Below are 23,389 nucleotides of genomic sequence, written 5' to 3' on the forward strand. Positions count from 1 at the left end.
AACACTGTTGACACTTTTCAGCAAGTTGCAATGATGTAATACAGAAATAAACAGTTTCTCAAAAACAAGGTCACTCTGTAAGTACCATTTTTGCTGTATTGCTTAATCAGGATGATAGGAACACTGTTGACACTTTTCAGCAAGTTGCAATGACGTAATACAGAAATAAACAGTTTCTCAAAAACAAGGTCACTCTGTAAGTACCATTTTGCTGTACTTGTTTAAACTCGATGAAACGAACCCTGTTAACACTTTTCAGCAAGTTGTAATCATGAAATACAGAAATAAACAGTTTTTCAAAAACAAGGTCTAAATCATGTTTGATGCACTCTGTAAGAACCATTTTTGCTGTATTGCTTAATCAGGATGATAGGAACACTGTTGACACTTTTCAGCAAGTTGCAATCACGTAATACAGAAATAAACAGTTTCTCAAAAACAAGGTCACTCTGTAAGTACCATTTTGCTGTACTTGTTTAAACTCGATGAAACGAACCCTGTTAACACTTTTCAGCAAGTTGCAATCATGAAATACAGAAATAAACAGTTTTTCAAAAACAAGGTCTAAATCATGTTTGATGCACTCTGTAAGAACCATTTTTGCTGTATTGCTTAATCAGGATGATAAGAACACTGTTGACACTTTTCAGCAAGTTGCAATGATGTAATAAAGAAATAAACAGTTTCTCAAAAACAAGGTCACTATGTAAGTACCATTTTGCTCTACTGTTTAAACTCAATGAAAGGAACCCTGTTAACACTTTTCAGCAAGTTGCAATCATGAAATACAGAAATAAAGAGTTTTTCAAAAACAAGGTCTAAGTCATGTTTGAGTCACTCTGTAAGTACCATTTTGCTGTACTGTTTAAGCTCGATGAAAGGAACATTGTTGACACTTTTCAGCAAGTTGCAATCATGAAATACAGAAATAAATAGTTTTTCACAAACAAGGTCTAAATCATGTTTGATGCACTCTGTAAGAACCATTTTTGCTGTATTGCTTAATCAGGATGATAGGAACACTGTTGACACTTTTCAGCAAGTTGCAATGACGTAATACAGAAATAAACAGTTTCTCAAAAACAAGGTCACTCTGTAAGTACCATTTTGCTGTACTTGTTTAAACTCGATGAAACGAACCCTGTTAACACTTTTCAGCAAGTTGCAATCATGAAATACAGAAATAAACAGTTTTTCAAAAACAAGGTCTAAATCATGTTTGATGCACTCTGTAAGAACCATTTTTGCTGTATTGCTTAATCAGGATGATAGGAACACTGTTGACACTTTTCAGCAAGTTGCAATCACGTAATACAGAAATAAACAGTTTCTCAAAAACAAGGTCACTCTGTAAGTACCATTTTGCTGTACTTGTTTAAACTCGATGAAACGAACCCTGTTAACACTTTTCAGCAAGTTGCAATCATGAAATACAGAAATAAACAGTTTTTCAAAAACAAGGTCTAAATCATGTTTGATGCACTCTGTAGAACCATTTTTGCTGTATTGCTTAATCAGGATGATAAGAACACTGTTGACACTTTTCAGCAAGTTGCAATGATGTAATAAAGAAATAAACAGTTTCTCAAAAACAAGGTCACTATGTAAGTACCATTTTGCTCTACTGTTTAAACTCAATGAAAGGAACCCTGTTAACACTTTTCAGCAAGTTGCAATCATGAAATACAGAAATAAAGAGTTTTTCAAAAACAAGGTCTAAGTCATGTTTGAGTCACTCTGTAAGTACCATTTTGCTGTACTGTTTAAGCTCGATGAAAGGAACATTGTTGACACTTTTCAGCAAGTTGCAATCATGAAATACAGAAATAAATAGTTTTTCACAAACAAGGTCTAAATCATGTTTGATGCACTCTGTAAGAACCATTTTTGCTGTATTGCTTAATCAGGATGATAGGAACACTGTTGACACTTTTCAGCAAGTTGCAATGACGTAATACAGAAATAAACAGTTTCTCAAAAACAAGGTCACTCTGTAAGTACCATTTTGCTGTACTTGTTTAAACTCGATGAAACGAACCCTGTTAACACTTTTCAGCAAGTTGCAATCATGAAATACAGAAATAAACAGTTTTTCAAAAACAAGGTCTAAATCATGTTTGATGCACTCTGTAAGAACCATTTTTGCTGTATTGCTTAATCAGGATGATAGGAACACTGTTGACACTTTTCAGCAAGTTGCAATGACATAATACAGAAATAAACAGTTTCTCAAAAACAAGGTCACTCTGTAAGTACCATTTTGCTGTACTTGTTTAAACTCGATGAAACGAACCCTGTTAACACTTTTCAGCAAGTTGCAATCATGAAATACAGAAATAAACAGTTTTTCAAAAACAAGGTCTAAATCATGTTTGATGCACTCTGTAAGAACCATTTTTGCTGTATTGCTTAATCAGGATGATAGGAACACTGTTGACACTTTTCAGCAAGTTGCAATGACGTAATACAGAAATAAACAGTTTCTCAAAAACAAGGTCACTCTGTAAGTACCATTTTGCTGTACTTGTTTAAACTCGATGAAACGAACCCTGTTAACACTTTTCAGCAAGTTGCAATCATGAAATACAGAAATAAACAGTTTTTCAAAAACAAGGTCTAAATCATGTTTGATGCACTCTGTAAGAACCATTTTTGCTGTATTGCTTAATCAGGATGATAGGAACACTGTTGACACTTTTCAGCAAGTTGCAATGACGTAATACAGAAATAAACAGTTTCTCAAAAACAAGGTCACTCTGTAAGTACCATTTTGCTGTACTTGTTTAAACTCGATGAAACGAACCCTGTTAACACTTTTCAGCAAGTTGCAATCATGAAATACAGAAATAAACAGTTTTTCAAAAACAAGGTCTAAATCATGTTTGATGCACTCTGTAAGAACCATTTTTGCTGTATTGCTTAATCAGGATGATAGGAACACTGTTGACACTTTTCAGCAAGTTGCAATCATGTAATACAGAAATAAACCGTTTCTCAAAAACAAGGTCACTCTGTAAGTACCATGTTTGTTGAACTGCTTAATCAGGATGATAAGAACACTGTTGACACTTTTCAGCAAGTTGCAATGATGTAATACAGAAATAAACAGTTTCTCAAAAACAAGGTCACTCTGTAAGTACCATTTTTGCTGTATTGCTTAATCAGGATGATAGGAACACTGTTGACACTTTTCAGCAAGTTGCAATGACGTAATACAGAAATAAACAGTTTCTCAAAAACAAGGTCACTCTGTAAGTACCATTTTGCTGTACTTGTTTAAACTCGATGAAACGAACCCTGTTAACACTTTTCAGCAAGTTGTAATCATGAAATACAGAAATAAACAGTTTTTCAAAAACAAGGTCTAAATCATGTTTGATGCACTCTGTAAGAACCATTTTTGCTGTATTGCTTAATCAGGATGATAGGAACACTGTTGACACTTTTCAGCAAGTTGCAATCACGTAATACAGAAATAAACAGTTTCTCAAAAACAAGGTCACTCTGTAAGTACCATTTTGCTGTACTTGTTTAAACTCGATGAAACGAACCCTGTTAACACTTTTCAGCAAGTTGCAATCATGAAATACAGAAATAAACAGTTTTTCAAAAACAAGGTCTAAATCATGTTTGATGCACTCTGTAAGAACCATTTTTGCTGTATTGCTTAATCAGGATGATAAGAACACTGTTGACACTTTTCAGCAAGTTGCAATGATGTAATAAAGAAATAAACAGTTTCTCAAAAACAAGGTCACTATGTAAGTACCATTTTGCTCTACTGTTTAAACTCAATGAAAGGAACCCTGTTAACACTTTTCAGCAAGTTGCAATCATGAAATACAGAAATAAAGAGTTTTTCAAAAACAAGGTCTAAGTCATGTTTGAGTCACTCTGTAAGTACCATTTTGCTGTACTGTTTAAGCTCGATGAAAGGAACATTGTTGACACTTTTCAGCAAGTTGCAATCATGAAATACAGAAATAAATAGTTTTTCACAAACAAGGTCTAAATCATGTTTGATGCACTCTGTAAGAACCATTTTTGCTGTATTGCTTAATCAGGATGATAGGAACACTGTTGACACTTTTCAGCAAGTTGCAATGACGTAATACAGAAATAAACAGTTTCTCAAAAACAAGGTCACTCTGTAAGTACCATTTTGCTGTACTTGTTTAAACTCGATGAAACGAACCCTGTTAACACTTTTCAGCAAGTTGCAATCATGAAATACAGAAATAAACAGTTTTTCAAAAACAAGGTCTAAATCATGTTTGATGCACTCTGTAGAACCATTTTTGCTGTATTGCTTAATCAGGATGATAAGAACACTGTTGACACTTTTCAGCAAGTTGCAATGATGTAATAAAGAAATAAACAGTTTCTCAAAAACAAGGTCACTATGTAAGTACCATTTTGCTCTACTGTTTAAACTCAATGAAAGGAACCCTGTTAACACTTTTCAGCAAGTTGCAATCATGAAATACAGAAATAAAGAGTTTTTCAAAAACAAGGTCTAAGTCATGTTTGAGTCACTCTGTAAGTACCATTTTGCTGTACTGTTTAAGCTCGATGAAAGGAACATTGTTGACACTTTTCAGCAAGTTGCAATCATGAAATACAGAAATAAATAGTTTTTCACAAACAAGGTCTAAATCATGTTTGATGCACTCTGTAAGAACCATTTTTGCTGTATTGCTTAATCAGGATGATAGGAACACTGTTGACACTTTTCAGCAAGTTGCAATGACGTAATACAGAAATAAACAGTTTCTCAAAAACAAGGTCACTCTGTAAGTACCATTTTGCTGTACTTGTTTAAACTCGATGAAACGAACCCTGTTAACACTTTTCAGCAAGTTGCAATCATGAAATACAGAAATAAACAGTTTTTCAAAAACAAGGTCTAAATCATGTTTGATGCACTCTGTAAGAACCATTTTTGCTGTATTGCTTAATCAGGATGATAGGAACACTGTTGACACTTTTCAGCAAGTTGCAATGACATAATACAGAAATAAACAGTTTCTCAAAAACAAGGTCACTCTGTAAGTACCATTTTGCTGTACTTGTTTAAACTCGATGAAACGAACCCTGTTAACACTTTTCAGCAAGTTGCAATCATGAAATACAGAAATAAACAGTTTTTCAAAAACAAGGTCTAAATCATGTTTGATGCACTCTGTAAGAACCATTTTTGCTGTATTGCTTAATCAGGATGATAGGAACACTGTTGACACTTTTCAGCAAGTTGCAATCATGTAATACAGAAATAAACCGTTTCTCAAAAACAAGGTCACTCTGTAAGTACCATGTTTGTTGAACTGCTTAATCAGGATGATAAGAACACTGTTGACACTTTTCAGCAAGTTGCAATGATGTAATACAGAAATAAAGAGTTTTTCAAAAACAAGGTCTAAGTCATGTTTGAGTAGCATTTTGCTGTACTGTTTAAGCTCGATGAAAGGAACCCTGTTAACACTTTTCAGCAAGTTGCAATCATGAAATACAGAAATAAAGAGTTTTTCAAAAAAAAGGTCTAAGTCATGTTTGAGTACCATTTTGCTGTACTGTTTAAGCTCGATGAAAGGAACATTGTTGACATTTTCAGCAAGTTGCAATCATGAAATACAGAAATAAACAGTTTTTCAAAAACAAGGTCTAAATCATGTTTGATGCACTCTGTAGAACCATTTTTGCTGTATTGCTTAATCAGGATGATAAGAACACTGTTGACACTTTTCAGCAAGTTGCAATGATGTAATAAAGAAATAAACAGTTTCTCAAAAACAAGGTCACTATGTAAGTACCATTTTGCTCTACTGTTTAAACTCAATGAAAGGAACCCTGTTAACACTTTTCAGCAAGTTGCAATCATGAAATACAGAAATAAAGAGTTTTTCAAAAACAAGGTCTAAGTCATGTTTGAGTCACTCTGTAAGTACCATTTTGCTGTACTGTTTAAGCTCGATGAAAGGAACATTGTTGACACTTTTCAGCAAGTTGCAATCATGAAATACAGAAATAAATAGTTTTTCACAAACAAGGTCTAAATCATGTTTGATGCACTCTGTAAGAACCATTTTTGCTGTATTGCTTAATCAGGATGATAGGAACACTGTTGACACTTTTCAGCAAGTTGCAATGACGTAATACAGAAATAAACAGTTTCTCAAAAACAAGGTCACTCTGTAAGTACCATTTTGCTGTACTTGTTTAAACTCGATGAAACGAACCCTGTTAACACTTTTCAGCAAGTTGCAATCATGAAATACAGAAATAAACAGTTTTTCAAAAACAAGGTCTAAATCATGTTTGATGCACTCTGTAAGAACCATTTTTGCTGTATTGCTTAATCAGGATGATAGGAACACTGTTGACACTTTTCAGCAAGTTGCAATGACATAATACAGAAATAAACAGTTTCTCAAAAACAAGGTCACTCTGTAAGTACCATTTTGCTGTACTTGTTTAAACTCGATGAAACGAACCCTGTTAACACTTTTCAGCAAGTTGCAATCATGAAATACAGAAATAAACAGTTTTTCAAAAACAAGGTCTAAATCATGTTTGATGCACTCTGTAAGAACCATTTTTGCTGTATTGCTTAATCAGGATGATAGGAACACTGTTGACACTTTTCAGCAAGTTGCAATGATGTAATACAGAAATAAAGAGTTTTTCAAAAACAAGGTCTAAGTCATGTTTGAGTAGCATTTTGCTGTACTGTTTAAGCTCGATGAAAGGAACCCTGTTAACACTTTTCAGCAAGTTGCTAACATGAAATACAGAAATAAAGAGTTTTTCAAAAAAAAGGTCTAAGTCATGTTTGAGTACCATTTTGCTGTACTGTTTAAGCTCGATGAAAGGAACATTGTTGACATTTTCAGCAAGTTGCAATCATGAAATACAGAAATAAATAGTTTTTCACAAACAAGGTCTAAATAATGTTTGATGCACTCTGTAAGAACCATTTCTGCTGTATTGCTTAATCAGGATGATAGGAACACTGTTGACACTTTTCAGCAAGTTGCAATCATGTAATACAGAAATAAACAGTTTCTCAAAAACAAGGTCACTCTGTAAGTACCATGTTTGTTGAACTGCTTAATCAGGATGATAAGAACACTGTTGACACTTTTCAGCAAGTTGCAATGATGTAATAAAGAAATAAACAGTTTCTCAAAAACAAGGTCACTATGTAAGTACCATTTTGCTCTACTGTTTAAACTCAATGAAAGGAACCCTGTTAACACTTTTCAGCAAGTTGCAATCATGAAATACAGAAATAAACAGTTTTTCAAAAACAAGGTCTAAATCATGTTTGATGCACTCTGTAAGAACCATTTTTGCTGTATTGCTTAATCAGGATGATAGGAACACTGTTGACACTTTTCAGCAAGTTGCAATCACGTAATACAGAAATAAACAGTTTCTCAAAAACAAGGTCACTCTGTAAGTACCATTTTGCTGTACTTGTTTAAACTCGATGAAACGAACCCTGTTAACACTTTTCAGCAAGTTGCAATCATGAAATACAGAAATAAACAGTTTTTCAAAAACAAGGTCTAAATCATGTTTGATGCACTCTGTAAGAACCATTTTTGCTGTATTGCTTAATCAGGATGATAGGAACACTGTTGACACTTTTCAGCAAGTTGCAATCACGTAATACAGAAATAAACAGTTTCTCAAAAACAAGGTCACTCTGTAAGTACCATTTTGCTGTACTTGTTTAAACTCGATGAAACGAACCCTGTTAACACTTTTCAGCAAGTTGCAATCATGAAATACAGAAATAAACAGTTTTTCAAAAACAAGGTCTAAATCATGTTTGATGCACTCTGTAGAACCATTTTTGCTGTATTGCTTAATCAGGATGATAAGAACACTGTTGACACTTTTCAGCAAGTTGCAATGATGTAATAAAGAAATAAACAGTTTCTCAAAAACAAGGTCACTATGTAAGTACCATTTTGCTCTACTGTTTAAACTCAATGAAAGGAACCCTGTTAACACTTTTCAGCAAGTTGCAATCATGAAATACAGAAATAAAGAGTTTTTCAAAAACAAGGTCTAAGTCATGTTTGAGTCACTCTGTAAGTACCATTTTGCTGTACTGTTTAAGCTCGATGAAAGGAACATTGTTGACACTTTTCAGCAAGTTGCAATCATGAAATACAGAAATAAATAGTTTTTCACAAACAAGGTCTAAATCATGTTTGATGCACTCTGTAAGAACCATTTTTGCTGTATTGCTTAATCAGGATGATAGGAACACTGTTGACACTTTTCAGCAAGTTGCAATGACGTAATACAGAAATAAACAGTTTCTCAAAAACAAGGTCACTCTGTAAGTACCATTTTGCTGTACTTGTTTAAACTCGATGAAACGAACCCTGTTAACACTTTTCAGCAAGTTGCAATCATGAAATACAGAAATAAACAGTTTTTCAAAAACAAGGTCTAAATCATGTTTGATGCACTCTGTAAGAACCATTTTTGCTGTATTGCTTAATCAGGATGATAGGAACACTGTTGACACTTTTCAGCAAGTTGCAATGACATAATACAGAAATAAACAGTTTCTCAAAAACAAGGTCACTCTGTAAGTACCATTTTGCTGTACTTGTTTAAACTCGATGAAACGAACCCTGTTAACACTTTTCAGCAAGTTGCAATCATGAAATACAGAAATAAACAGTTTTTCAAAAACAAGGTCTAAATCATGTTTGATGCACTCTGTAAGAACCATTTTTGCTGTATTGCTTAATCAGGATGATAGGAACACTGTTGACACTTTTCAGCAAGTTGCAATCATGTAATACAGAAATAAACCGTTTCTCAAAAACAAGGTCACTCTGTAAGTACCATGTTTGTTGAACTGCTTAATCAGGATGATAAGAACACTGTTGACACTTTTCAGCAAGTTGCAATGATGTAATACAGAAATAAAGAGTTTTTCAAAAACAAGGTCTAAGTCATGTTTGAGTAGCATTTTGCTGTACTGTTTAAGCTCGATGAAAGGAACCCTGTTAACACTTTTCAGCAAGTTGCAATCATGAAATACAGAAATAAAGAGTTTTTCAAAAAAAAGGTCTAAGTCATGTTTGAGTACCATTTTGCTGTACTGTTTAAGCTCGATGAAAGGAACATTGTTGACATTTTCAGCAAGTTGCAATCATGAAATACAGAAATAAATAGTTTTTCACAAACAAGGTCTAAATAATGTTTGATGCACTCTGTAAGAACCATTTCTGCTGTATTGCTTAATCAGGATGATAGGAACACTGTTGACACTTTTCAGCAAGTTGCAATCATGTAATACAGAAATAAACAGTTTCTCAAAAACAAGGTCACTCTGTAAGTACCATGTTTGTTGAACTGCTTAATCAGGATGATAAGAACACTGTTGACACTTTTCAGCAAGTTGCAATGATGTAATAAAGAAATAAACAGTTTCTCAAAAACAAGGTCACTATGTAAGTACCATTTTGCTCTACTGTTTAAACTCAATGAAAGGAACCCTGTTAACACTTTTCAGCAAGTTGCAATCATGAAATACAGAAATAAACAGTTTTTCAAAAACAAGGTCTAAATCATGTTTGATGCACTCTGTAAGAACCATTTTTGCTGTATTGCTTAATCAGGATGATAGGAACACTGTTGACACTTTTCAGCAAGTTGCAATGACGTAATACAGAAATAAACAGTTTCTCAAAAACAAGGTCACTCTGTAAGTACCATTTTGCTGTACTTGTTTAAACTCGATGAAACGAACCCTGTTAACACTTTTCAGCAAGTTGCAATCATGAAATACAGAAATAAACAGTTTTTCAAAAACAAGGTCTAAATCATGTTTGATGCACTCTGTAAGAACCATTTTTGCTGTATTGCTTAATCAGGATGATAGGAACACTGTTGACACTTTTCAGCAAGTTGCAATCACGTAATACAGAAATAAACAGTTTCTCAAAAACAAGGTCACTCTGTAAGTACCATTTTGCTGTACTTGTTTAAACTCGATGAAACGAACCCTGTTAACACTTTTCAGCAAGTTGCAATCATGAAATACAGAAATAAACAGTTTTTCAAAAACAAGGTCTAAATCATGTTTGATGCACTCTGTAGAACCATTTTTGCTGTATTGCTTAATCAGGATGATAAGAACACTGTTGACACTTTTCAGCAAGTTGCAATGATGTAATAAAGAAATAAACAGTTTCTCAAAAACAAGGTCACTATGTAAGTACCATTTTGCTCTACTGTTTAAACTCAATGAAAGGAACCCTGTTAACACTTTTCAGCAAGTTGCAATCATGAAATACAGAAATAAAGAGTTTTTCAAAAACAAGGTCTAAATCATGTTTGATGCACTCTGTAAGAACCATTTTTGCTGTATTGCTTAATCAGGATGATAGGAACACTGTTGACACTTTTCAGCAAGTTGCAATCACGTAATACAGAAATAAACAGTTTCTCAAAAACAAGGTCACTCTGTAAGTACCATTTTGCTGTACTTGTTTAAACTCGATGAAACGAACCCTGTTAACACTTTTCAGCAAGTTGCAATCATGAAATACAGAAATAAACAGTTTTTCAAAAACAAGGTCTAAATCATGTTTGATGCACTCTGTAGAACCATTTTTGCTGTATTGCTTAATCAGGATGATAAGAACACTGTTGACACTTTTCAGCAAGTTGCAATGATGTAATAAAGAAATAAACAGTTTCTCAAAAACAAGGTCACTATGTAAGTACCATTTTGCTCTACTGTTTAAACTCAATGAAAGGAACCCTGTTAACACTTTTCAGCAAGTTGCAATCATGAAATACAGAAATAAAGAGTTTTTCAAAAACAAGGTCTAAGTCATGTTTGAGTCACTCTGTAAGTACCATTTTGCTGTACTGTTTAAGCTCGATGAAAGGAACATTGTTGACACTTTTCAGCAAGTTGCAATCATGAAATACAGAAATAAATAGTTTTTCACAAACAAGGTCTAAATCATGTTTGATGCACTCTGTAAGAACCATTTTTGCTGTATTGCTTAATCAGGATGATAGGAACACTGTTGACACTTTTCAGCAAGTTGCAATGACATAATACAGAAATAAACAGTTTCTCAAAAACAAGGTCACTCTGTAAGTACCATTTTGCTGTACTTGTTTAAACTCGATGAAACGAACCCTGTTAACACTTTTCAGCAAGTTGCAATCATGAAATACAGAAATAAACAGTTTTTCAAAAACAAGGTCTAAATCATGTTTGATGCACTCTGTAAGAACCATTTTTGCTGTATTGCTTAATCAGGATGATAGGAACACTGTTGACACTTTTCAGCAAGTTGCAATGATGTAATACAGAAATAAAGAGTTTTTCAAAAACAAGGTCTAAGTCATGTTTGAGTAGCATTTTGCTGTACTGTTTAAGCTCGATGAAAGGAACCCTGTTAACACTTTTCAGCAAGTTGCTAACATGAAATACAGAAATAAAGAGTTTTTCAAAAAAAAGGTCTAAGTCATGTTTGAGTACCATTTTGCTGTACTGTTTAAGCTCGATGAAAGGAACATTGTTGACATTTTCAGCAAGTTGCAATCATGAAATACAGAAATAAATAGTTTTTCACCAACAAGGTCTAAATAATGTTTGATGCACTCTGTAAGAACCATTTCTGCTGTATTGCTTAATCAGGATGATAGGAACACTGTTGACACTTTTCAGCAAGTTGCAATCATGTAATACAGAAATAAACAGTTTCTCAAAAACAAGGTCACTCTGTAAGTACCATGTTTGTTGAACTGCTTAATCAGGATGATAAGAACACTGTTGACACTTTTCAGCAAGTTGCAATGATGTAATAAAGAAATAAACAGTTTCTCAAAAACAAGGTCACTATGTAAGTACCATTTTGCTCTACTGTTTAAACTCAATGAAAGGAACCCTGTTAACACTTTTCAGCAAGTTGCAATCATGAAATACAGAAATAAACAGTTTTTCAAAAACAAGGTCTAAATCATGTTTGATGCACTCTGTAAGAACCATTTTTGCTGTATTGCTTAATCAGGATGATAGGAACACTGTTGACACTTTTCAGCAAGTTGCAATGACGTAATACAGAAATAAACAGTTTCTCAAAAACAAGGTCACTCTGTAAGTACCATTTTGCTGTACTTGTTTAAACTCGATGAAACGAACCCTGTTAACACTTTTCAGCAAGTTGCAATCATGAAATACAGAAATAAACAGTTTTTCAAAAACAAGGTCTAAATCATGTTTGATGCACTCTGTAAGAACCATTTTTGCTGTATTGCTTAATCAGGATGATAGGAACACTGTTGACACTTTTCAGCAAGTTGCAATCACGTAATACAGAAATAAACAGTTTCTCAAAAACAAGGTCACTCTGTAAGTACCATTTTGCTGTACTTGTTTAAACTCGATGAAACGAACCCTGTTAACACTTTTCAGCAAGTTGCAATCATGAAATACAGAAATAAACAGTTTTTCAAAAACAAGGTCTAAATCATGTTTGATGCACTCTGTAGAACCATTTTTGCTGTATTGCTTAATCAGGATGATAAGAACACTGTTGACACTTTTCAGCAAGTTGCAATGATGTAATAAAGAAATAAACAGTTTCTCAAAAACAAGGTCACTATGTAAGTACCATTTTGCTCTACTGTTTAAACTCAATGAAAGGAACCCTGTTAACACTTTTCAGCAAGTTGCAATCATGAAATACAGAAATAAAGAGTTTTTCAAAAACAAGGTCTAAGTCATGTTTGAGTCACTCTGTAAGTACCATTTTGCTGTACTGTTTAAGCTCGATGAAAGGAACATTGTTGACACTTTTCAGCAAGTTGCAATCATGAAATACAGAAATAAATAGTTTTTCACAAACAAGGTCTAAATCATGTTTGATGCACTCTGTAAGAACCATTTTTGCTGTATTGCTTAATCAGGATGATAGGAACACTGTTGACACTTTTCAGCAAGTTGCAATGACGTAATACAGAAATAAACAGTTTCTCAAAAACAAGGTCACTCTGTAAGTACCATTTTGCTGTACTTGTTTAAACTCGATGAAACGAACCCTGTTAACACTTTTCAGCAAGTTGCAATCATGAAATACAGAAATAAACAGTTTTTCAAAAACAAGGTCTAAATCATGTTTGATGCACTCTGTAAGAACCATTTTTGCTGTATTGCTTAATCAGGATGATAGGAACACTGTTGACACTTTTCAGCAAGTTGCAATCATATAATACAGAAATAAACCGTTTCTCAAAAACAAGGTCACTCTGTAAGTACCATGTTTGTTGAACTGCTTAATCAGGATGATAAGAACACTGTTGACACTTTTCAGCAAGTTGCAATGATGTAATACAGAAATAAAGAGTTTTTCAAAAACAAGGTCTAAGTCATGTTTGAGTAGCATTTTGCTGTACTGTTTAAGCTCGATGAAAGGAACCCTGTTAACACTTTTCAGCAAGTTGCAATCATGAAATACAGAAATAAAGAGTTTTTCAAAAAAAAGGTCTAAGTCATGTTTGAGTACCATTTTGCTGTACTGTTTAAGCTCGATGAAAGGAACATTGTTGACATTTTCAGCAAGTTGCAATCATGAAATACAGAAATAAATAGTTTTTCACAAACAAGGTCTAAATAATGTTTGATGCACTCTGTAAGAACCATTTCTGCTGTATTGCTTAATCAGGATGATAGGAACACTGTTGACACTTTTCAGCAAGTTGCAATCATGTAATACAGAAATAAACATTTTCTCAAAAACAAGGTCACTCTGTAAGTACCATGTTTGTTGAACTGCTTAATCAGGATGATAAGAACACTGTTGACACTTTTCAGCAAGTTGCAATGATGTAATAAAGAAATAAACAGTTTCTCAAAAACAAGGTCACTATGTAAGTACCATTTTGCTCTACTGTTTAAACTCAATGAAAGGAACCCTGTTAACACTTTTCAGCAAGTTGCAATCATGAAATACAGAAATAAACAGTTTTTCAAAAACAAGGTCTAAATCATGTTTGATGCACTCTGTAAGAACCATTTTTGCTGTATTGCTTAATCAGGATGATAGGAACACGTTGACACTTTTCAGCAAGTTGCAATGACGTAATACAGAAATAAACAGTTTCTCAAAAACAAGGTCACTCTGTAAGTACCATTTTGCTGTACTTGTTTAAACTCGATGAAACGAACCCTGTTAACACTTTTCAGCAAGTTGCAATCATGAAATACAGAAATAAACAGTTTTTCAAAAACAAGGTCACTCTGTAAGTACCATTTTGCTGTACTTGTTTAAACTCGATGAAACGAACCCTGTTAACACTTTTCAGCAAGTTGCAATCATGAAATACAGAAATAAACAGTTTTTCAAAAACAAGGTCTAAATCATGTTTGATGCACTCTGTAGAACCATTTTTGCTGTATTGCTTAATCAGGATGATAAGAACACTGTTGACACTTTTCAGCAAGTTGCAATGATGTAATAAAGAAATAAACAGTTTCTCAAAAACAAGGTCACTATGTAAGTACCATTTTGCTCTACTGTTTAAACTCAATGAAAGGAACCCTGTTAACACTTTTCAGCAAGTTGCAATCATGAAATACAGAAATAAATAGTTTTTCAAAAACAAGGTCTAAGTCATGTTTGAGTCACTCTGTAAGTACCATTTTGCTGTACTGTTTAAGCTCGATGAAAGGAACACTGTTAACACTTTTCAGCAAGTTGCAATCATGAAATACAGAAATAAACAGTTTTTCAAAAACAAGGTCTAAATCATGTTTGATGCACTCTGTAAGAACCATTTCTGCTGTATTGCTTAATCAGGATGATAGGAACACTGTTGACACTTTTCAGCAAGTTGCAATCATGTAATACAGAAATAAACCGTTTCTCAAAAACAAGGTCACTCTGTAAGTACCATGTTTGTTGAACTGCTTAATCAGGATGATAAGAACACTGTTGACACTTTTCAGCAAGTTGCAATGATGTAATACAGAAATAAAGAGCTTTTCAAAAACAAGGTCTAAGTCATGTTTGAGTAGCATTTTGCTGTACTGTTTAAGCTCGATGAAAGGAACCCTGTTAACACTTTTCAGCAAGTTGCAATCATGAAATACAGAAATAAAGAGTTTTTCAAAAACAAGGTCTAAGTCATGTTTGAGTAGCATTTTGCTGTACTGTTTAAGCTCGATGAAAGGAACATTGTTGACACTTTTCAGCAAGTTGCAATCATGAAATACAGAAATAAATAGTTTTTCACAAACAAGGTCTAAATCATGTTTGATGCACTCTGTAAGAACCATTTTTGCTGTATTGCTTAATCAGGATGATAGGAACACTGTTGACACTTTTCAGCAAGTTGCAATCATGTAATACAGAAATAAACAGTTTCTCAAAAACAAGGTCACTATGTAAGTACCATTTTGCTGTACTTGTTTAAACTCGATGAAAGGAACCCTGTTAACACTTTTCAGCAAGTTGCAATCATGAAATACAGAAATAAACAGTTTCTCAAAAACAAGGTCACTCTGTAAGTACCATGTTTGTTGAACTGCTTAATCAGGATGATAAGAACACTGTTGACACTTTTCAGCAAGTTGCAATGATGTAATAAAGAAATAAACAGTTTCTCAAAAACAAGGTCACTATGTAAGTACCATTTTGCTGTACTGTTTAAGCTCGATGAAAGGAACATTGTTGACACTTTTCAGCAAGTTGCAATCATGAAATACAGAAATAAAGAGTTTTTCACAAACAAGGTCTAAATCATGTTTGATGCACTCTGTAAGAACCATTTTTGCTGTATTGCTTAATCAGGATGATAGGAACACTGTTGACACTTTTCAGCAAGTTGCAATCATGTAATACAGAAATAAACCGTTTCTCAAAAACAAGGTCACTCTGTAAGTACCATGTTTGTTGAACTGCTTAATCAGGATGATAAGAACACTGTTGACACTTTTCAGCAAGTTGCAATGATGTAATACAGAAATAAACAGTTTCTCAAAAACAAGGTCACTCTGTAAGTACCATTTTGCTGTACTTGTTTAAACTCGATGAAAGGAACCCTGTTAACACTTTTCAGCAAGTTGAAATCATGAAATACAGAAATAAACAGTTTTTCAAAAACAAGGTCACTCTGTAAGTACCATTTTGCTGTACTTGTTTAAACTCGATGAAAGGAACCCTGTTAACACTTTTCAGCAAGTTGCAATCATGAAATACAGAAATAAAGAGTTTTTCAAAAACAAGGTCTAAGTCATGTTTGAGTCACTCTGTAAGTACCATTTTGCTGTACTGTTTAAGCTCGATGAAAGGAACATTGTTGACACTTTTCAGCAAGTTGCAATCATGAAATACAGAAATAAATAGTTTTTCACAAACAAGGTCTAAGTCATGTTTGAGTCACTCTGTAAGAACCATTTCTGCTGTATTGCTTAATCAGGATGATAGGAACACTGTTGACACTTTTCAGCAAGTTGCAATGACGTAATACAGAAATAAACAGTTTCTCAAAAACAAGGTCACTCTGTAAGTACCATTTTGCTGTACTTGTTTAAACTCGATGAAACGAACCCTGTTAACACTTTTCATTAAGTTGCAATCATGAAATACAGAAATAAACAGTTTTTCAAAAACAAGGTCTAAATCATGTTTGATGCACTCTGTAAGAACCATTTTTTCTGTATTGCTTAATCAGGATGATAGGAACACTGTTGACACTTTTCAGCAAGTTGCAATGACGTAATACAGAAATAAACAGTTTCTCAAAAACAAGGTCACTCTGTAAGTACCATTTTGCTGTACTTGTTTAAACTCGATGAAACGAACCCTGTTAACACTTTTCATTAAGTTGCAATCATGAAATACAGAAATAAACAGTTTTTCAAAAACAAGGTCTAAATCATGTTTGATGCACTCTGTAAGAACCATTTTTTCTGTATTGCTTAATCAGGATGATAGGAACATTGTTGACACTTTTCAGCAAGTTGCAATCATGTAATACAGAAATAAACCGTTTCTCAAAAACAAGGTCACTCTGTAAGTACCATGTTTGTCGAACTGCTTAATCAGGATGATAAGAACACTGTTGACACTTTTCAGCAAGTTGCAATGATGTAATACAGAAATAAACAGTTTCTCAAAAACAAGGTCACTCTGTAAGTACCATTTTGCTGTACTTGTTTAAACTCGATGAAAGGAACCCTGTTAACACTTTTCAGCAAGTTGAAATCATGAAATACAGAAATAAACAGTTTTTCACAAACAAGGTCTAAATCATGTTTGATGCACTCTGTAAGAACCATTTTTGCTGTATTGCTTAATCAGGATGATAGGAACACTGTTGACACTTTTCAGCAAGTTGCAATGACGTAATACAGAAATAAACAGTTTCTCAAAAACAAGGTCACTCTGTAAGTACCATTTTGCTGTACTTGTTTAAACTCGATGAAACGAACCCTGTTAACACTTTTCAGCAAGTTGCAATCATGAAATACAGAAATAAACAGTTTTTCAAAAACAAGGTCTAAATCATGTTTGATGCACTCTGTAAGAACCATTTTTGCTGTATTGCTTAATCAGGATGATAGGAACACTGTTGACACTTTTCAGCAAGTTGCAATCATGTAATACAGAAATAAACCGTTTCTCAAAAACAAGGTCACTCTGTAAGTACCATGTTTGTTGAACTGCTTAATCAGGATGATAAGAACACTGTTGACACTTTTCAGCAAGTTGCAATGATGTAATACAGAAATAAAGAGTTTTTCAAAAACAAGGTCTAAGTCATGTTTGAGTAGCATTTTGCTGTACTGTTTAAGCTCGATGAAAGGAACCCTGTTAACACTTTTCAGCAAGTTGCAATCATGAAATACAGAAATAAAGAGTTTTTCACAAACAAGGTCTAAATAATGTTTGATGCACTCTGTAAGAACCATTTCTGCTGTATTGCTTAATCAGGATGATAGGAACACTGTTGACACTTTTCAGCAAGTTGCAATCATGTAATACAGAAATAAACAGTTTCTCAAAAACAAGGTCACTCTGTAAGTACCATGTTTGTTGAACTGCTTAATCAGGATGATAAGAACACTGTTGACACTTTTCAGCAAGTTGCAATGATGTAATAAAGAAATAAACAGTTTCTCAAAAACAAGGTCACTATGTAAGTACCATTTTGCTCTACTGTTTAAACTCAATGAAAGGAACCCTGTTAACACTTTTCAGCAAGTTGCAATCATGAAATACAGAAATAAATAGTTTTTCACAAACAAGGTCTAAATCATGTTTGATGCACTCTGTAAGAACCATTTTTGCTGTATTGCTTAATCAGGATGATAGGAACACTGTTGACACTTTTCAGCAAGTTGCAATCATGTAATACAGAAATAAACAGTTTCTCAAAAACAAGGTCACTATGTAAGTACCATTTTGCTGTACTTGTTTAAACTCGATGAAAGGAACCCTGTTAACACTTTTCAGCAAGTTGCAATCATGAAATACAGAAATAAACAGTTTTTCAAAAACAAGGTCTAAATCATGTTTGATGCACTCTGTAAGAACCATTTCTGCTGTATTGCTTAATCAGGATGATAGGAACACTGTTGACACTTTTCAGCAAGTTGCAATCATGTAATACAGAAATAAACAGTTTCTCAAAAACAAGGTCACTCTGTAAGTACCATGTTTGTTGAACTGCTTAATCAGGATGATAAGAACACTGTTGACACTTTTCAGCAAGTTGCAATGATGTAATAAAGAAATAAACAGTTTCTCAAAAACAAGGTCACTATGTAAGTACCATTTTGCTCTACTGTTTAAACTCAATGAAAGGAACCCTGTTAACACTTTTCAGCAAGTTGCAATCATGAAATACAGAAATAAATAGTTTTTCACAAACAAGGTCTAAATCATGTTTGATGCACTCTGTAAGAACCATTTTTGCTGTATTGCTTAATCAGGATGATAGGAACACTGTTGACACTTTTCAGCAAGTTGCAATCATGAAATACAGAAATAAAGAGTTTTTCAAAAAAAAGGTCTAAGTCATGTTTGAGTACCATTTTGCTGTACTGTTTAAGCTCGATGAAAGGAACATTGTTGACATTTTCAGCAAGTTGCAATCATGAAATACAGAAATAAATAGTTTTTCACAAACAAGGTCTAAATAATGTTTGATGCACTCTGTAAGAACCATTTATGCTGTATTGCTTAATCAGGATGATAGGAACACTGTTGACACTTTTCAGCAAGTTGCAATCATGTAATACAGAAATAAACAGTTTCTCAAAAACAAGGTCACTCTGTAAGTACCATGTTTGTTGAACTGCTTAATCAGGATGATAAGAACACTGTTGACACTTTTCAGCAAGTTGCAATGATGTAATACAGAAATAAACAGTTTCTCAAAAACAAGGTCACTCTGTAAGTACCATTTTGCTGTACTTGTTTAAACTCGATGAAAGGAACCCTGTTAACACTTTTCAGCAAGTTGAAATCATGAAATACAGAAATAAACAGTTTTTCAAAAACAAGGTCACTCTGTAAGTACCATTTTGCTGTACTTGTTTAAACTCGATGAAAGGAACCCTGTTAACACTTTTCAGCAAGTTGCAATCATGAAATACAGAAATAAAGAGTTTTTCAAAAACAAGGTCTAAGTCATGTTTGAGTCACTCTGTAAGTACCATTTTGCTGTACTGTTTAAGCTCGATGAAAGGAACCCTGTTAACACTTTTCAGCAAGTTGCAATCATGAAATACAGAAATAAAGAGTTTTTCAAAAACAAGGTCTAAGTCATGTTTGAGTACCATTTTGCTGTACTGTTTAAGCTCGATGAAAGGAACATTGTTGACACTTTTCAGCAAGTTGCAATCATGAAATACAGAAATAAAGAGTTTTTCACAAACAAGGTCTAAATCATGTTTGATGCACTCTGTAAGAACCATTTTTGCTGTATTGCTTAATCAGGATGATAGGAACACTGTTGACACTTTTCAGCAAGTTGCAATCATGTAATACAGAAATAAACAGTTTCTCAAAAACAAGGTCACTATGTAAGTACCATTTTGCTGTACTTGTTTAAAATCGATGAAAGGAACCCTGTTAACACTTTTCAGCAAGTTGCAATCATGAAATACAGAAATAAACAGTTTTTCAAAAACAAGGTCTAAATCATGTTTGATGCACTCTGTAAGAACCATTTCTGCTGTATTGCTTAATCAGGATGATAGGAACACTGTTGACACTTTTCAGCAAGTTGCAATCATGTAATACAGAAATAAACAGTTTCTCAAAAACAAGGTCACTCTGTAAGTACCATGTTTGTTGAACTGCTTAATCAGGATGATAAGAACACTGTTGACACTTTTCAGCAAGTTGCAATGATGTAATAGAGAAATAAACAGTTTCTCAAAAACAAGGTCACTATGTAAGTACCATTTTGCTCTACTGTTTAAACTCAATGAAAGGAACCCTGTTAACACTTTTCAGCAAGTTGCAATCATGAAATACAGAAATAAAGAGTTTTTCAAAAACAAGGTCTAAGTCATGTTTGAGTTACTCTGTAAGTACCATTTTGCTGTACTGTTTAAGCTCGATGAAAGGAACATTGTTGACACTTTTCAGCAAGTTGCAATCATGAAATACAGAAATAAATAGTTTTTCACAAACAAGGTCTAAATCATGTTTGATGCACTCTGTAAGAACCATTTTTGCTGTATTGCTTAATCAGGATGATAGGAACACTGTTGACACTTTTCAGCAAGTTGCAATGACGTAATACAGAAATAAACAGTTTCTCAAAAACAAGGTCACTCTGTAAGTACCATTTTGCTGTACTTGTTTAAACTCGATGAAACGAACCCTGTTAACACTTTTCAGCAAGTTGCAATCATGAAATACAGAAATAAACAGTTTTTCAAAAACAAGGTCTAAATCATGTTTGATGCACTCTGTAAGAACCATTTTTGCTGTATTGCTTAATCAGGATGATAGGAACACTGTTGACACTTTTCAGCAAGTTGCAATCATGTAATACAGAAATAAACCGTTTCTCAAAAACAAGGTCACTCTGTAAGTACCATGTTTGTTGAACTGCTTAATCAGGATGATAAGAACACTGTTGACACTTTTCAGCAAGTTGCAATGATGTAATAGAGAAATAAAGAGTTTTTCAAAAACAAGGTCTAAGTCATGTTTGAGTAGCATTTTGCTGTACTGTTTAAACTCAATGAAAGGAACCCTGTTAACACTTTTCAGCAAGTTGCAATCATGAAATACAGAAATAAAGAGTTTTTCAAAAACAAGGTCTAAGTCATGTTTGAGTTACTCTGTAAGAACCATTTCTGCTGTATTGCTTAATCAGGATGATAGGAACACTGTTGACACTTTTCAGCAAGTTGCAATCATGTAATACAGAAATAAACAGTTTCTCAAAAACAAGGTCACTCTGTAAGTACCATGTTTGTTGAACTGCTTAATCAGGATGATAAGAACACTGTTGACACTTTTCAGCAAGTTGCAATGATGTAATAAAGAAATAAACAGTTTCTCAAAAACAAGGTCACTATGTAAGTACCATTTTGCTCTACTGTTTAAACTCAATGAAAGGAACCCTGTTAACACTTTTCAGCAAGTTGCAATCATGAAATACAGAAATAAAGAGTTTTTCAAAAACAAGGTCTAAGTCATGTTTCAGTCACTCTGTAAGTACCATTTTGCTGTACTGTTTTAAGCTCGATGAAAGGAACATTGTTGACACTTTTCAGCAAGTTGCAATCATGAAATACAGAAATAAACAGTTTTTCAAAAACAAGGTCTAAATCATGTTTGATGCACTCTGTAAGTACCATGTTTGTTGAACTGCTTAATCAGGATGATAAGAACACTGTTGACACTTTTCAGCAAGTTGCAATGATGTAATACAGAAATAAACAGTTTCTCAAAAACAAGGTCACTCTGTAAGTACCATTTTGCTGTACTTGTTTAAACTCGATGAAAGGAACACTGTTGACACTTTTCAGCAAGTTGCAATCATGTAATACAGAAATAAACAGTTTCTCAAAAACAAGGTCACTCTGTAAGTACCATGTTTGTTGAACTGCTTAATCAGGATGATAAGAACACTGTTGACACTTTTCAGCAAGTTGCAATGATGTAATAAAGAAATAAACAGTTTCTCAAAAACAAGGTCACTATGTAAGTACCATTTTGCTCTACTGTTTAAACTCAATGAAAGGAACCCTGTTAACACTTTTCAGCAAGTTGCAATCATGAAATACAGAAATAAATAGTTTTTCACAAACAAGGTCTAAATCATGTTTGATGCACTCTGTAAGAACCATTTTTGCTGTATTGCTTAATCAGGATGATAGGAACACTGTTGACACTTTTCAGCAAGTTGCAATTATGTAATACAGAAATAAACAGTTTCTCAAAAACAAGGTCACTATGTAAGTACCATTTTGCTGTACTTGTTTAAACTCGATGAAAGGAACCCTGTTAACACTTTTCAGCAAGTTGCAATCATGAAATACAGAAATAAACAGTTTTTCAAAAACAAGGTCTAAATCATGTTTGATGCACTCTGTAAGAACCATTTCTGCTGTATTGCTTAATCAGGATGATAGGAACACTGTTGACACTTTTCAGCAAGTTGCAATCATGTAATACAGAAATAAACAGTTTCTCAAAAACAAGGTCACTCTGTAAGTACCATGTTTGTTGAACTGCTTAATCAGGATGATAAGAACACTGTTGACACTTTTCAGCAAGTTGCAATGATGTAATACAGAAATAAACAGTTTTTCAAAAACAAGGTCACTCTGTAAGTACCATTTTGCTGTACTTGTTTAAACTCGATGAAAGGAACCCTGTTAACACTTTTCAGCAAGTTGCAATCATGAAATACAGAAATAAAGAGTTTTTCAAAAACAAGGTCTAAGTCATGTTTGAGTCACTCTGTAAGTACCATTTTGCTGTACTGTTTAAGCTCGATGAAAGGAACATTGTTGACACTTTTCAGCAAGTTGCAATCATGAAATACAGAAATAAATAGTTTTTCACAAACAAGGTCTAAGTCATGTTTGAGTCACTCTGTAAGAACCATTTCTGCTGTATTGCTTAATCAGGATGATAGGAACACTGTTGACACTTTTCAGCAAGTTGCAATGACGTAATAAAGAAATAAACAGTTTCTCAAAAACAAGGTCACTCTGTAAGTACCATTTTGCTGTACTTGTTTAAACTCGATGAAACGAACCCTGTTAACACTTTTCATTAAGTTGCAATCATGAAATACAGAAATAAACAGTTTTTCAAAAACAAGGTCTAAATCATGTTTGATGCACTCTGTAAGA

This window comes from Salmo salar, chromosome 06 (genome assembly GCF_965601325.2).
Source record: "Salmo salar chromosome 06, fSalSal1, whole genome shotgun sequence".
Classification (NCBI taxonomy): Eukaryota; Metazoa; Chordata; class Actinopteri; order Salmoniformes; family Salmonidae; genus Salmo; species Salmo salar.